The following is a 14,303-nucleotide window of genomic DNA, read 5'->3' as shown; positions in this document are numbered from 1 at the left end:
GAGATAGGCTTAAAACTTACTCAAGATAGATTAGATGCTCAGTGGCCAAATGTTGCAAGGACACTTGCAGATCAAGGAGGGAGAAGTTTTGGGATCCTGGTCTAAAGATACAGTAAATCAATTGCTGTAGTATTAAAAAGGTTATAAGTTGTTTATGCGGTTCTTACACTTAAGTGCATGAACTGTAAAAACAGCAACGTTTTTTGTCATTTCTGTTTGAGGATGCTTTTGTGCTAGTGGCTTTGATAAGCTACTTAAAACATATACTACACAGACTTGATAAAATCTTTCCTGAGTGTCACAGGAATGCTAATGAAAGCATGACAGTCAGGCCACAGCACTTGTTCATAAATGTTTGTAGTATTACTTGCAGAAGTCTGGCCAGAGGGTCTAATTTTTCTAAAGTTTCATGAGAAGAATGTGGCTATGTGTTAAGTGCTGAGTGCTCAGTAGATAAGTAAATAGTGGATCTTTCTGAAACAGGATGTTGGAAATGACCTTCCAAAATCTGACATCTAATCCATCTAGTGACATTTTGCTGAAGACCGGCATTAGATGGATAAGATGAGGAATTTTGAACGCTGTTGTTGTTCATGGTCTTTTGAAGTAGAGCCATTGCAGAATGCACTGGAATGGCAGTCGTTATGCATACAACGCAAGAGAAGAGCCACTTCTGTACCAGTGGTCTTGATGTAGCCTTCCTGTAGTTGTGCTTTTGGATGGTAGTGCCTTGTCCTTCCAACCCACTATCATGGCATGCAAGGTCATGCTTCTGGGGTAGGAGCTCCATATCAAAATCTTACTGCATCACTCATTAATTTGGACCTCTTTTGCCCCTGTGCTGCAGGCGTTTTTTTGGGCGGAAGCAACCTGTTTGTAGGCTGATTTGAACCAGCCAATTTTCCAAGATAGCACTGCTGAGAAAAGCAGTGCTGGCTCCTATCCTTCCCTTGCTTTGCTCAATGTAGTATGTCCTTGGGAGACGACCAAAGAAGTGAACATCCTACATGTGCTATACCCATCACCAAGTACCAGTGCAAACAAAAGACAACCTGTGGAGGGAGGAGGTTAGGTTCCAGGTTGGCTGAATGAATCCTTGTGCATAAGAAATGAGAATGAGCAATTTTGTTATTAAAATTACCCCATCATACAGCATATGCTGATTTTTTTTTTTCTTGTTTCTCGTACTCTGTGACCTTGTATCTGAACCTGAGGCAAATGAGCACAGGCACTGGCCTCACTGTTCCCGTTCAAAACAGCCTGTGTGTTATTCAGCAATACGCCTTCAAGTAATTTTTCAAAATGGGCTTAGGTCAAGATGAATGTTTACTGTCATACTCAATAGCTTTGTGGGAAAGATTAATTGTAGCTGACTGACAACTATGACATCCTATTTCTGAGACTGCATATGGCCGTAAAGTGTTACAGCGGTCTAGACCACTGGAGACAGTATTGCAGTGAAGTTGTTTGGAGAAGTCAGACTTTCTCTGCAGGGAGAGAGGAGCCTCTGTGCAGGGAGTGTCCCCTTGCTCAGACAGCAATATATAAAATGCAGTGTCCTGCATGGATCCACATTAGCTGTGTTTCAGAAGTAGGGAGGGTATGGAGATACATGGAATGACCATGCTGTGATTGCTTTCCGCTTTTCAGCACTCCTGAGAAGCTGACTGCAGGACAGAGCAGCAGAGGCTGCTGTCGTGCTCCGGCTTTGCTTGAGAGGTGGTAAGTGCCATGCTGTGCTCGGAGGTCCTGATCCCTAGGCACGTGTGATGGTGGTAATCTGGCCTACGTGCACATCCTCCAGGCTATGGGAAAAGAGCAGAGTTGGGGGATGCGAACAGTTCAGGAACTGGGACTAACCTTCAATGTAGGCACAGCTAGTAACCCCAGACCCTACAACATCAAGATCCCTGAAATAGCCCAAGTGCAACAGTGATACAGACACATTTCCCTTCCCTTTTTTCCTTCTCCAAGCCTAGGAACAGCTTAACTGTCACCCAGGGCTATACAGAACCACCAGGTGCCAACCATCTGTTTCTCTTCCAGCACATTTTATTTATTAATTTTTTTTTGCTGCTAGCGATGTAATTTTCCCCATATTTCTTTTCCATTTGCATTGTGTGCTGTAGAAAGCAATCACGAACATAAAATTTTAGTTAAATGATATAAAAAAAGAAAACAAATCAAAGTCAGGGTTTTTATCAAATGCACTATAAAACTTTCTACATTTATTGCAGAGAGCAGTGACACATACATAATTTGTTCCTGAATAAGCTATTTTGTAAAATGCTGGTACTTCAGTCACCTGAGTAGCATACTGAATTGAATGCCTCTGTTCTGTGCTTTAGGACAGAGTGTACGTACCGGCTGTCAGGAGACTTCTGAGCAGGTGGAACATATACAAGAATTTGTGTATAATGATCCCAAAATTTCAAAGCTTGTGAAACAGAACAGACCGTACCCTTGGCTGGCATCTCCAGCAAGGCTCTTCTGCCTCTTGCTATGACCCAGTCTGGCCCGTAGCACGCACGCTGTGATCCTGCAGAACAAACTGCCGAGCTCAGGTCATAACGTCATGGCTTAAAAGCGTGTAAGGGAAGTGGGGTACGGGTGAAGGGCTGGATTCTGGCTATAAATTTTCTGTACCATGGTTTCCAGGCCAGTCCATGCCTTGGGGTCAGTATGTGGCAGTCTATACAGTGTGACTGTGCAGCACTTCTTCATATGGGTTTGTCTTGCTCAAATGCCTTCAAAGAGCAGGACACATTTACACTTTTCCCTTCAAAGATCCTGGGGTACATTGGCAGGAGCCATGGTATCTCTCCATTATATTTTTGTGCTTGGGACCTAAGATACCAACACCTTTTCTTACAGGGAGTGCCTGCAAACCTGGTCTAGAGCCAGAGGTCATCAGCATGGAGTGATGCAGGACAGGGTAGTGAAAGCAAAGAACTGTGAGGAGAGATGTCCTTATGTCCTCCTTACTTATGGGTAATGATGGCTTTAAGATCTGTGGGACAATGAATGAGAACAATATAATCTGTCACCAAATGTGATATTATCAAATTTTATCCCTGCCAAGAGATGGTGTTGCATTACTGTCCAAATCAAATGATTCCTGTCATTGTGCAGTCAACTAGAGGCATAGAACAATGACTGCTGGAAAACAAAAAGAAAACAGTATTCCAGGTTCTTGGAAGCTATGGTCATCTAAAAGCCACCAGGGCATGGGACAGGTTGGAACAAATTTCTTCCTCCACTGCAGAAGACACTGAAATGGGACATATGTGAAGAGTTACACACCGCACCCTCGGCACAGACACAAGGTCTCCATGAGAGATGGAGCCTCTCATGGACTCCATGTCAGACTGGAGTCTGTCAAGTCTAGGCAGGCTGGATGCTGTCCTGTTTTCAGCTCTAAACAGAAGCCTTTCCGGATTACTTGTGACCTACTGGCAATGGTGTTGCCCTCAAAAACACTGAGCTCTGCCTTTCTCAGTTGGCTCCCTGCCAAGACAGCCACCTTCTCTTGCAACTCCGGAAAACGACCTCATACTTGTTCCTCCTGGCTTTAACCCTTGTTCAGGAGCTGTTTGCAGCACTAGCAGGATCTAGCACTTTTCACATGACTTGGCTTGTGTGACAGCCAGATTCAGACTTAGTCAATTCCAAGGTAGGTGTGGGAAGGTCTTGGACACATTTTTGTGTGGTTTTTGCACAAAATGAACTGTTCTGAAAATGTTCTGTTTCCCATTCTCTCTGCACTTAACTGTTTTGTGGCAAAATGGACATAGTTCACAGTCTTCTCCATCACCTTGAAAGAAAACATCATGTTCCACTCTTGAGGCCACTCTGTGTTCATTGTGGCATCACATATGGGATCCCAAGAAGAAAAGGGCGTTTGGAACTGGGATAACGAGGAATGCTGAAGAGGAAATGCAGTCAAAGTGGTATGGGTATGTGAGAAAAAATGAGCTGCTGGTATACCATCAGAGACAGTCCCTTCACCAGCCTCAGTTCTGCTAAGACTATTGATGTGCATCATGGCATGGCCTGCAGCATTTTTTGCTCTCTCCCAGAATGTGAGCATTATGCAGATACATCTACCGTGAACGAATGTGAAGACTGGGCAGACAACACATCTTGGTTTAGTAGCAGGCTTCTGTCCCAGCAATCTGAAAATGGATAAACAGGAGCAACACAGCTGACCCATGGCATGACCTGATGATTATCAATGTTGATCAGTTGCAAGCTGAGTAGCCAAATGGTTCTTGGAAAGTGGACTTTCCATGGAGGAAGAACCTCATAAATCTGCCTGGGGATGTGGGTAAGCCAGGTGGGAGGTAGGTGCGAGGCATCAGGCAGAATGTTTTAGGTGCCTTATGCTGGCTCCCATTCCCTGGGTTCCTCAAAAAGGGACATAAAGCCATTCCCTGATGACCCAAACTGTTCTGCTCTCTGTTTCTGTTGTGGTCTGAAGTAGTCAGCACTGGGACTGGAAACAGAGCACATCTGTGAGGGCTGTTCATGGTCATGGTCTCTGTCGCCAGTGCCCAGCATGTCCCCAACTTTGGCCTGAAGGAAAACTGTGGGAGCAGGGTGGGATGAGAGGATTGAGAGTCGGGGCAGAGCCACACAGCCAGGCTCTTTGTGGCGTGGTCTGGTAATTCTCTTTGCAAGCGCCTGTCACTGGCGTGGGAGCATGCTCAGGCTGGTGAAGGAAGGGGCTGAGATCGTTGCTTGTGTCTGAAAGATTTTGCAGAAGCACAGCTTTTAGGAGGGTAGAAAGGCAGACCTGTGGCATCCAGTGGTACAGGCCCTGCCATGCCACTGTTGGGTGGGGACTGTGGCTTTGGCCTCTCTGGAGGGGGCTGTGTCAGCACGAGCATTTGAATTTGCATTGAAAAAACCATTCAGAAGGGTTAGCTGCCTCTGCATAGGTTTTCCCAATGGCTCTCCAAGGCCACAAGAGTGTGGACAAGGTATGGGGTCATGTGGCAATTCAAATATTTCTTTGGGCACCTAAGCCCTTGTTTGAGAACTGCTGCTCTGGATGATTTGCTTTTCCTGGGCTGGTCTGGTGTCCATCGCATCCTGTGATGGAATCAAAGCTCCACACTCCTGAGCTGAAGAAAGAGGGAGGTGATTTCTCTGTCATCTCTGAGTACCTATTCCTTGTTGCCAGTGACAACTCATCCCTGGGGCTCACGGGGAGGCGTTTAGAAAATGCTTTTGTTTTTTGACTGAGTGGACCACATTGCACCTAGTGCACATAATTTTTCAAAGTGGTCCCCAAGGAGGCGAGCTCATCTGCCTTCCAGTTTCAAAAACTGAAGCACTGTGATACATCTATGTAGGCAGTATACTTTTTCAGGAATAAGGTATTTACAGGTAAGTGCACTTAAAGTAAGTGGGTTTGTTAAGCAGCATTGCCTGACTCTTTGCTCATTGTTATCTATAGATTGCATGGAAAGTGTTTTCACTGAAGTGGAAAACAAGTCAATACATTTCCCTAATCTGTCTTTCAGTGTAAAAGCAGGCACACGCACTGCTGGTATTTAAAGTTATTTACCAATTAAAGGACAAGGAATGCACGTTTGCAGCATGCCACTTCATTTGGAGGCTGCACAGTACAGCCAAATTGGACAAAGAAAGTTGTTACAAAGATTCAAGAATAAAAGAATGTCCGTGTTTTGAATCAGACTGTCCCCCCTAACGCTGATAGCATTACAAGTAATCCCTAAGCAAGGTTGTCCCACTTATATGCTATGGAGAAGTCCTACAATCTGAAAAAGAGACTGGGACAGATTCCAAGGTAATCAAGACCATTTATGCAGCATCTTGTACCTTTCCTGTAACTGTCGTCTTCTTCCCCAAGTTTATGGCAGTAGGACTTGAATGTAGTGTTTTAAAACACTCATATAGCTGTATTTTCGTTTCGGCAGGTGTGGTGAAGCCTAGTGGAGAGATACTATGTGTCAGCTTTTCTTTCCCTTTCTACTCACGTATGGACACAGAAATCCTAGGGATGAGTAGATGTCACATAAAGGCCTGCTTCTGTACCCAGAAATACAACTTTCTGGCTATCAAAGAGGTGATCTGATGCCTCTACAGGTCAGAAAACAGAGCAGAAAGATATATATTAGTGCATGAAGTGGCAGAATGTATATCAGTTATAGAAGAAAAGGATTTATTGACATCTGTTGGACAGTGTGTAAGTGTACTCTTCAAAAAATAGCTAAAATGAGACCTTTAGAAAAACAGTCATTCATTTTCAGTCCCTAGAGAGGGACCTGCTTATTTGAATAAGATCAAAATTAGCTAGATTTTTAGAAGGACAGTTCATCAGTGACAAGGAAGAAATAGCCCAACATGTCCTTTCTTCTGTAGAGATTTAACTGTAAGTGTTTTTGCTGTGCTCATGCTGTATGGAGGTCTGTAAGTGTTCCACAAAGAACCTATCAAGATGGTCCAGGTAAATGTCAATATTTATTACACAGTGTGCCACAAAATTCAGCTTCCAGATCAGGTTAATTAAGAGGCTGTGATACCACTCCACACCTGACAGCCCGCAGTATGTGCCATCTTGGATCAAAGTCCCATTCCTCAGCACTCCAAAGCTCAGCTCCGAAACCATCGGTCTGCCCATTTCCTTGGTGCTTGGCGTGCAGCAGATGGAAGATGCCTTGAGCATCTTGGGGCTGAATGTTGATCAGAAGACTGCCACATTAAGATACCTTTCATGTTTTTACAACCTCAGGTTCCATACTTAGTGCAGGAAAACAGTTTTATCATGCACCTGTTGATCAATCAACCACTTTATTCCCTTGTGCTATACCGAAAACTCTGCCAGTTTGCTGGAGAACCTCCCGAGGAGCAGAGAAATGGCTTGGTCAAAAAGTAAGTTTTACTTGCTGTACGAAGCTGCATCATCTTTGAGAAAGGTGAATAACTAGCACTGCAAAGCAAGTCTGCCGTGAAATGAAATGGAAAAAAAAATGTGGTTTTATTATAAACTACTCAGAAGAGCTGTCTTCTCTTTCCAGGACCTGTGAGCTTGATTTTGTTTTGCTTGTGAGGAATTGAGGTATTCCAGGCAGTGAGGTTTTATCCTTGTTATCACTTCAACTCCTACCTGTTTGACTCTACACAGTCTTCCCTGCGCTCTGAGGTTTTCTCAGTGTTTATGTCCCAGCCTGTATTGAACTGCTGAAACCTTATGAATTGTGAGTTTCAACCTTAGGGTTTAGCAGTTTTTTTTTTTTTTTTTTTGTAAATGCACTAAATGAAAAAGAAATCCATATAACATAAAATCTCTGTGTTTGAGGATACTTTTTAGTTAACATAGTGATGCTTAAATATGTGCCTAACACTCAGAAGTACTTTGTGTTTTGCCCACAACCATCAGCAAATGCACATGACCTATTCTGGATATCATCCATGTAGCTGCTAACATACTAGGTCTAGTTGTTGGCTAATCTAGGAAGTAAAGCTATTTTATCTGCAAAAAGTTAAGGTCAGCATATCCATTCAGGCTTGATGGTAGAGGAGGCATGATATTTTTGTGCGTTGGAAGAATGATATCACCTAACATGTTCTTAACTTTCTGTAACTTCTCAAATTCTCTTCATTCTCATTTCTCTTGTAACTAGAAAGTCCTAAAGCCATTTTTCATCCATTTGACAAAACACTATTACATGCTTCATTTGCATCAATTACACAAAAATCAGAGCTGAATGGCCTGTAAATGGAGGTAGAACAGTACCTTTAATGCTTCAAGAAAGCAATATTTAATAAAGACTACTCAGAAAGATCTGTAATGCTATAACCAACCATTCTTTCTGAAAACATTTTGTTTTGGAAATATAGGAATGGAGAAAGAGCATGGAATACGTTTATGACGTACATTTTAAAGATACTGCTAAAGAGATGAGCAATTAATCCTATACACAGTTGCAATTTTGTTGCTTAAAAACTTCCTTTAGGGTATTTGTTTGAAGTCAAATTACAACAAGGTCATTAAAGCCTTTTTGCCTTTATGTTTATATGATCATCGTGAAATATTTTACAAGTGGGTTTATAGATCTCTGAATGAGGCAAATTAAAGGAATTGGGGAACAAGGAAGGCTTTATTGAGGGGAGTGATTATTATTCAAAAGGACTTTGTTTTTCTAAGAATTTTCTTAGTGGTGTGTATTAATTGGTTTTCATTGAGAAGAAAATCAAAGCTATCACACCGCTTTATATGTACCAAAACAAGGTTCAAAGTTGTAGTTCAGCCTCTGTTGAACCAAGCATAAAAGAGGGAAACACTAACAAAATAATGCTGCAGTATTTGAACTATTGGGAAACTGATTCCTAATTAAATCTAGCATAACTGTCAAAATAACTGTGCAGTACATTTGAGAAATGAGACTCAGAAGTCACATGTAAGAAGTCTGAGCATCAGGCTTTCTCAATTTACTGAAGCTGTAAACTAATAAATCAATGTCTTTAAAACAAGAAATGAAAGATGAAGGAACAGCAAGAGATATTTTCACACTGTACGGAACAAAATGTATTGATATTTGTAATGGATAGTTTTAATTATGTTTAATTGTTGTACTTTATGTCTTTAACAGAGGATTTTTAATGGGCATAGTAAAATATTTGCCATTAGTTTTTAGTGCAATTAAATTCCATGCCTGATACTGAGCTGTTATAAATCAGTGAAACGCCACTGAAGTCACTGGAGTCACAGATGCACTGTTTGAGGCTCGTGTCCCTTACTTTGCATCAAGTGCAGCCAATCTGCTCTATTAGACAGTGTAAACAGCGAAACATGCTGTGCAAAACTTGAAGTGCGGGAACGGCACCTTTCGGGGAGGAGAACTGGAGGTCATCATGGCTGGCTGAGGTTTGCTGGTCCAGGGGCTAATGAAAACTGACAGATTACTCCTCAGGAAAAAAAAAACCTCCTCACAAAAATAACAACCATGCAAATTAATATGATACACAAAGGGGGTGAAGATTTATGTGACTGTTTCCCTCATCCCTTTCATCTGGCTTCCTTTTTTTGTGCCGTTCCCTAATGATGCTCATTTGTCTGCTTCACTTACCACTGCCTGCCCTTCCTCCTATGCCACTCCTGTACGCCGGGCTCACACAGGGCTGCACCTTCCTGGCCTCTCATTAAAGATCCCGACTGATTTTTTTTTTTGATGGCAGTCGAGCTGTTGCAGCTGAGGAAGCACTTTTGCCCATCTCATCACACCACCTCTCTGCCGGAGCTGATGTCCTCACAGCAGCAGTGGAAGGCAGAAGCCCTGAGATGCAGTCACAGAAGATCGTAGCTTCATTACTGCATTCAACAGAAACAGGTGACAATTTAAGTTAATATACCAGGCTGCGAGGTGACTGAGCCATGGGTGAACTGTTTTACTGCCTCCTCAGGTAGCCTCTGCTGGCCAGGCTTAAATCTGACAGAAACGGTGAGGCAGAGCCAAGCTGAGGAGGCTTCAGCCCAAGTCAGTGGAGATCAGTGGAGAGATTCCTACTGCTTTTAAGACTCAATTCTGCTGTGGCATTTACCAAGAATAAGGAGAACCACCTGAGCAAAACATGAGTGAAGCCCTCATTTCTGCCCCACCATATCGCACACAAATCTCTGCTGAGAAACTATGTGAATTTTATCATCTCCTCTCTGCTGCATCTGAAACGAGACTCAAGCTTCTTAGGAGAGAGTCTGTGGCTTTCCATTCGCGTTACCCTTTTTGAATGTTGTAAGATGAGAAGTATGTCATGGAAAATGTGTTTTCTGCGCTTAACCAGAGCGTAATTAATCCTAGACCTTTTTCCTTCTTTCTGGAAATGGTGCTGTCAGCTACTTCCCAAGGATGAGAGGCAATTGTCAGCAGGCAGCCTACTTGATGAATTGAGATGGATGGTGGATTTCTCTGAAGATAATGATATTGAACAGGGTCTAACTGGGAAAAGATCGAGGCAGCAGGGAGGGAAAGGGAGGAGAACCAGGCCATTGTCCCCTTGTCCCTCAAAGACAGGGTTCAGGGACAGCTCACCCCAAATGTTGTTCCAAAGCGATTCGTTACTGTCCTATATGCTCTCAATCTAATGAAGCACAACATATGTAAAAAATACACATGCAGGTACACACACATGCCCATATATATGGTATGATCACTGATGCACTTTTTATTTAAATGTAAGAAATACTGTATTAATGAGCTACAGTCTGAAGTTTGAGCTTTTCACAGCACAACGTGAAGGGATATTGTGGTGAAAAACATCAGAATTAGATAACTTGCTGAATTCCATACTCAAATATGGGATAACTATTACAAATATGAGCTCATTTCATTTCTGCACATTTGTGGCTTTGTACTTTGCAAATGATGTTTTCTACTTGGTGTTCAGCAAATAAGCACTTTTATTTGCTTTCACCTTAGCCTGCCATGAGATGAAGCTATTTTTAAGGTCATTTTCAAATGTCAAGTCATCCCTTTCCCGCATGCGTTACCACCTTTTTGAAGTAGGAGACTGGGAAACCCAACAAGCGCCTGACTCCACAGAGCATTGCTCCAGGGTGGGGAGCGTTTAAGAGCGATCAACATGTTTTCCTATTAGCTGCACAGGTTGGTTTGAAAATCACTGGTGTGGGAGTCCAAGAAGTGGATGTCTCTTCCTGTGAGCGGCAGAGTGGACGGAAGCTGACTGACCTGTAGCAGGGTGTGAGGCATAAAAAGTGGGAGAGTTTTTGAGGCATTCTAGCAATCACACCACTGGAAGTTTGAGAAGGCTTGTGAATCTGCTATTGAATAGACTTGAAGAGTTTTTCCATGTTCACAAAAGATTGAGAAGCGTGAAAAATATTTGAAGGAAATGTTACCACAGTCTACAGTAAAGACCTCCAAACTCTTCCATGGACTTGTGTCCACTCTATTTGCAAAGACTTCTGTTAAATACTGGAAAAAATGAACATACCAGTCCACAGAAAAATGGTCGTATTCATTAATCTTATCAAATCCACAGTTTTTTTCCTAGAAACGGAAATGATAGCAATCTACACGTGTGGAATAACATTTACCTGGATCCTTGGCAGGTCAACCTCAAGGAAAAAGACTTCAGAATCTGCAGATTATAAAACCAAAACATGTGCATAAATTACACGTGCTTTTTACAATCAAAGAGTCATTTCGTTTTGGAAGCTTCAGCAACACAGCATAAGCTGTTATTTATACCTTTGGGGTTGTTATCTGGCAGTCCCATGAGTCCACTTGATTCAGTTTCTTTTTCAACAAGTGAGGATCCTTTAAACATACATATAACATGAAGTTGATGTAGCCAAGAAGAACTCTTTTCTGTCTGTTGGAGAAACTTTTCATTGGCACCTAGAGACCTTTGTGTCCTGCTGTGTTTATTAAACTGCTGGCCTAGATATTGCTGAAATAGATAGCTTTGGGGTAACAAGGAGATATGTACCAAAGGTATTTTTTACTACTCATTTGCTCTAGCTGGGGTTATACGTAGAAACAGCAGATCAAAGAAAACTCCGTAGGTATTATTTTGCAGTCGCAGAGAAATGAAATTTGCTTTGTAAGGCAATGGACTGCCGGTTTTATTGCTTGTTTTTCTCTTCCACTTTCCATTAGAAGCTGAATATTTGAAAAAATGTAACTCAAAACTTAATTTGAAGAATTTCTCCTGATAAATGCACTATACCAAAACGAGTAAGCAATGCAATGCGTGGCCTGTTCTCCTTTCAGGAGGAGAAAAATAAAGTGTTTTGAGATATATATATATAGGTGCCAAAGCAAACTTCATCCTGCTCTTGATAGTACAGTCAGCATTGACGGTGGATACTACAGCTATATATTTGCAAGCTAGGAGGGCTGAGTGGCAAAAAGATAAATTGGTTATCCAGAATCATTCACTTGTTCTGTTTGCCACCAGCTGATGTACCTTCATCATTTTCCCCTGAGACTAATCATGGGACTTGCCATTGCCTCTGTGTTTGTGAAAGACGCTGAGCTGAATTTCAGGTATTGCAACAAGATAAATCTCTTTAAAACAACATAAATCTCTGGTAAGGCTTGAGGCTACTTTTTTTTTTCTTTTTTTTTTTTTTCTTTTCTGTAGGCTTTCCTCGACTCTGCATGGCAGTTTATTAGAGTGTACACTATGTCCATTATTGGACAGACTGGTACGTTTGCTGAAATTCTGCCTCTTTGATGAAAAGAACTGGAACCAGCATTCCATAGTCCTGTGTTTAAAATTTGGGAGAAACAGAGAAAAAAAGTTGAACTCTTTGTACTCTCTGGAAAGTCTATTCCTCTCTTAGCTGAATTGGATAAAAGCAGTGAAAACAGGGACTTTGTTAGTTCTTCACAGTTCCTTGAAAAGATTAGATTTTTTTTTAATACATAATCTTAGAATGGTGGCTTTTAGCAAATACCTTTATAAAATGCAAGTTGTCCCTTCTTGCAACACTAAGGATCATGCAACACTCAAAGAAAGACAAAGACAATGGTTTTCAATAGAACTGACTTTGTTTGCAGTGTGACAGAGACACAAAAGTTTGGTGTAGGATGTAATTGATTGTGAGACAGACTTTATAGAGCAGGTACCAGGTGGATCCTGCTGGTGCTTCAGGCATAATGGGATGAAAGAGCCCACAGGTTTGGCATGGATCAATACTGTCTCTGCAGTTTCAGACAAAACAGTTAATTATTTGCTTAGAATACCTCTAGCACATATTTGATAAACACAAAAAGTGTTGGGTATCTTCTTTATTATCATTTTGTAGACTATAATCACTGATGTATTCAAGCTAACAACCTCCCTCAGCATGTTATGTCATGATAAAATTGACACCCTTTAGTTGGAAATGAGTTGGACAAAGATTCATTTTTCTATTAAATTCCATTGCTTTTTTTAAATTTCAGCTTCCTACCCCAACATCTCATTTATTTCGTTTTTTTGGGGGGTTGTGTGTTTTTTTGTTGTGGGGTTTTTTTTGTTTTGTTTTTTTTGTTTGTTTGTTTTGTTTTGTTTTGTTTTGTTTTGTATTACCCAGAGAGACCTGTAAATTCTCTGAATAGCTGTCAGGACTGCATTCAGGATTTTGGAGGCCATGGGCACAATGCTTCTGGAGGGATCTCCATCATACCAGACAGGTAACCTATATGTGCATAGGATGGTTATATGACATGCACAGTAAAATCCAGTCAGAGTCTTTGAACATATGGTACAGCCACAACTGTCTGCCTGCACAGATGGAGCAAATGGGGTGATTTATCTGTTCATGTGCAGTAGCCGCTTCTGAGATGCACCACAGTCAATATGGCCAAGCAATTACATGTTAGATGCTAGCTGGGATGAACAGCCATTCCAGTACTGATTGATGTGTCCTGGTGACCATTCCAAGCAGGCGTTCAGCCTTATACCAAAAGATTACGTTAGCACTCTGTTATCCGCATATATGATGTCTAGCATAACAGGGACCCCGAGCCACGTTCACGGGTGCTAACATGGTAGAGGGAAATAATAACTTATATTCACACAGTCTTGAAAGTTACTTGGTCATGAGAGCCTGGCCTCGTTGTTTCTTTCTACCCCAGTCTTCTCCTGGGGATCATTGTTTTATTAAGAGACTGAAGAAGAGAGGGAACTCAGCTGCTTTAGGAGCATTTCTTTTGTTGCTTTAGTCAACCGTTTTCCAACTGCCTCTCCTTGGTGATCTCTCCTACAGCCCAAGAGCTTTTGCATCTAGTTATGATTTTATCAGAACAGAAGTAAAAAATATATTATTACTAACAATAATGGCAACTGTGTTGTTATCGTGTTTCAGGAAACCAGTGCATACTTCAAATCTATGTGTTTCCAACATGTCGTTTCAAGAAACCAGTGAAGGATATCGAACCTCAAAGAGGTAAGTAAGAACAATAGGGATACAGGGGAGTAATTGTTGCAGATTTAAATTCTAATACTTTTTCCAATTACAATCCTCCCAGTTGCTCAGGTACTCAAGAAGACCCAATGAAACCTGGCATTATACTGTGATCAAATAACCCTTGCCAATATTCTTTGTAATCCACAGCTTGAAAGCTTAGATTTTTCCAAACTTTTCTTATTTAACTAAAATTACTGTGGATATTCATATCAACTTTATAACTATTCTGTAATTTTCTTAAGTTCAGCAAATCCTTGTAATGTTAAATTCCACAAACTAATGGTGTATTGTGGGAGGGCCCTTAAAAACCTGAACATCTCTCTTCTGTCACGGGGAGCTTTATCTCAAAAGCTAC

This window comes from Charadrius vociferus, unplaced genomic scaffold, assembly GCF_000708025.1.
Source record: "Charadrius vociferus isolate BGI_N301 unplaced genomic scaffold, ASM70802v2 scaffold43, whole genome shotgun sequence".
Lineage (NCBI taxonomy): Eukaryota > Metazoa > Chordata > Aves > Charadriiformes > Charadriidae > Charadrius > Charadrius vociferus.
The sequence above is the reverse complement of the archived record's forward strand: the minus strand, read 5'-3'. Positions refer to the sequence as shown.